Source organism: Telopea speciosissima, chromosome 1 (genome assembly GCF_018873765.1).
Source record: "Telopea speciosissima isolate NSW1024214 ecotype Mountain lineage chromosome 1, Tspe_v1, whole genome shotgun sequence".
In the NCBI taxonomy this organism is placed as follows: domain Eukaryota; kingdom Viridiplantae; phylum Streptophyta; class Magnoliopsida; order Proteales; family Proteaceae; genus Telopea; species Telopea speciosissima.
The window spans coordinates 81,430,888-81,433,334 of NC_057916.1; positions in this window are offsets into that span (position 1 = coordinate 81,430,888).

The window sequence follows — 2,447 nt, forward strand, 5'->3', positions numbered from 1 at the left end:
TGTTCAAAACTTGTATTCTTTTTTATGGAAATGCTTTCTTTGCTACTGTGTAGAGCATTATTTAGGGCTTGGTGTCACTCTCCATTCTACAACTGAACTTAGCCTGTTAAACAGATTTGTGTATCCAGATGCTATCCACGGTAAAAACTCTCATAATCCATAGTGCCAAAGTGCAGTTTTTCTTTTGGGAAAAGGAGTGCTAACCTGTGCTGGATGTTGTGTGTGGACCTCTGTGTGGACGTATGTATCTGTGACCAGACACAACGGTACAAAAAGAGCGCTGCACTCCTGACCCTCCACACAATCAGTTAGTGTTCTTTGTCCCTTTTCTTTTATATGAAGTCATCTACTCTGAATATGTGGGTCTCATATGAATAATATATATATATTTTTTTGGTAGAGTACAGGGCTATTCATTCATGTGCGCCCAACGCCAACAGAAAAACAGAATACATAAAAAGATATTGAAAAAATATAGGTAGTATGACCAAGAGAAGGTTTGGGTATACAGAACCCAGACTGACAAAGCGGAAAGCGACCCGGTCTGGCATGCCATAGACTGAGTCATCCGGAGAAGGGGATGGATGAAAGCCATTGCCCCAGAAAAAGTGTTGACACAGTAACTGATAAACACATGCATTTTAGGAGCTTCGGTGAATGGTGATAGCGCCACAAGATCTGAGCAACAAGAGGGGTAACGGAGCCGATCATTTTCATAGCGACACCAATGCCAGAATCGGCGTAACCTGCAAAATAGGAAAAGGAAGCAGGAAAAAAGAAAAGGGGAGAGGGGGAGGGGACATGGGCCAGGAAAAGTGGAGGGGAGGGGGGGGGGGGCATGGTTGCAGAAAATAGGGGAGAGTGTAGGGACACCGTGCGGATAAAGGGGGGAGGGAAGGAAGGTGGAAGGGGAGCCCATGGAAGCCATGCCCGCACAGTGTACCATAGCTTCCTTGTTCTTGAACATGGCCAAGTCAAAAAATGTGAAGACGAAAGCGCAGCGAGAGAAGGCGCCATCGCTGCCTGAGATACCAATGCGCATGAGCAAAGCGTCGATCTAGGTCGAAGGCCCTTCTCCATAAAGCTTCATCACCGTCGCCTTCTCCTCCATAAAGCTCAGGTCGAAGATCCTACCGGACCAGACGACGGACCTGAACTCGCCGTTGGAGCCGTCGGCGGCTTCGGCGTCGTCTTCGTTGGTGGTTCCGATGAACATGGTGGATAAGAGACACGCACTAAGGCGGATAGATCAACTAGCACTAAGGCGGAAGGAGAAAAAAAGAGAAAACGCCCTGCGGCGGACAAGAGAAGAAACGAGTCATATGAATAATACTTATTTCAGGACAATTATTGGTGTAGCACTCAGATTCCCTCCATAAGTAGAAGTCTCATAATACTTATTTCAGGACAACTATTGGTGTAGCACTCAGATTCCTTCCATAAGTGGAAAAAGCAATCTTTGATCCTTTTTCTTGTTGGTGTTTTTCCTAGTTCCTACTCGGCTATGCAAGGATTTGCAAGCGGATGGACACCATTAAACCACACTCCCCTCTAATACTATAGGTTCAATTAAATTCATACTCCATCGACTCCATTGGCATCTTCTTTATAGGGAATGCGTATTTTCTCCTCTAAAGCTACTTCGAGCTCTCAAATCTTGCACTTTGTGTCCTGCCTTCCACTGTAAAGATTCTTTTACTGATTAACCAAAAAAAAAGATTCTTTTACTGGAATAAAAAAAATGGCACTTTGATTAGTTTCTGGTTCACTCATTTAGTCCAGCTACACTTTTTATTCATTCTAGGGAACTTAGCAGCGTTATTCCATCATGCATGAACACTTTTTTCTTCTTTTTTCTCCCCAAAACAGGGATTTTTATCGTCTCAATTACATCTTCGTCAATTACACTTCAAGTGCATAGCTTGATGAACGACACATGGCAAAAGTGAATCGAATGGTTGAAATTGGAAAACGAAATTCACTTATCCTCAACAGTAATACCCGATGGATAGCTCCTTTCTCTTCTTTGGGTTTTTCCCTCACATCGATCGCCTCTCATTCACTTGCCAGAGAAGTCTTTGGAAAGGGCAACCAGAAGACGTCTTTATCTGCAGATTACTAAAACCTTGTGAAGATGGGCATGGAGGAGAAATAACTGAATACAGATCTGCTTTTACTAAAGAAAGAATAAAGATCACCAAAGAAGAGGCGATCAATGTGTTTCTACAAGAAGTATTTCTGCAATTGTTTTCCTCTCTCCCCAAGAGCGTTTCTGCAATTCATATTTCCACAAAGTAAACCGTTTATGCTCCAAGGTCATAAAAACAAAGAAATTCATGACATTGTGAAAATGAGGAACCATTCTGAAATTATAAAAAAAATAAAAGAATTTTGCGATCTGCACTCACAAAACAGAGGATTATTAGATAAACGGGAAATCATAAGGC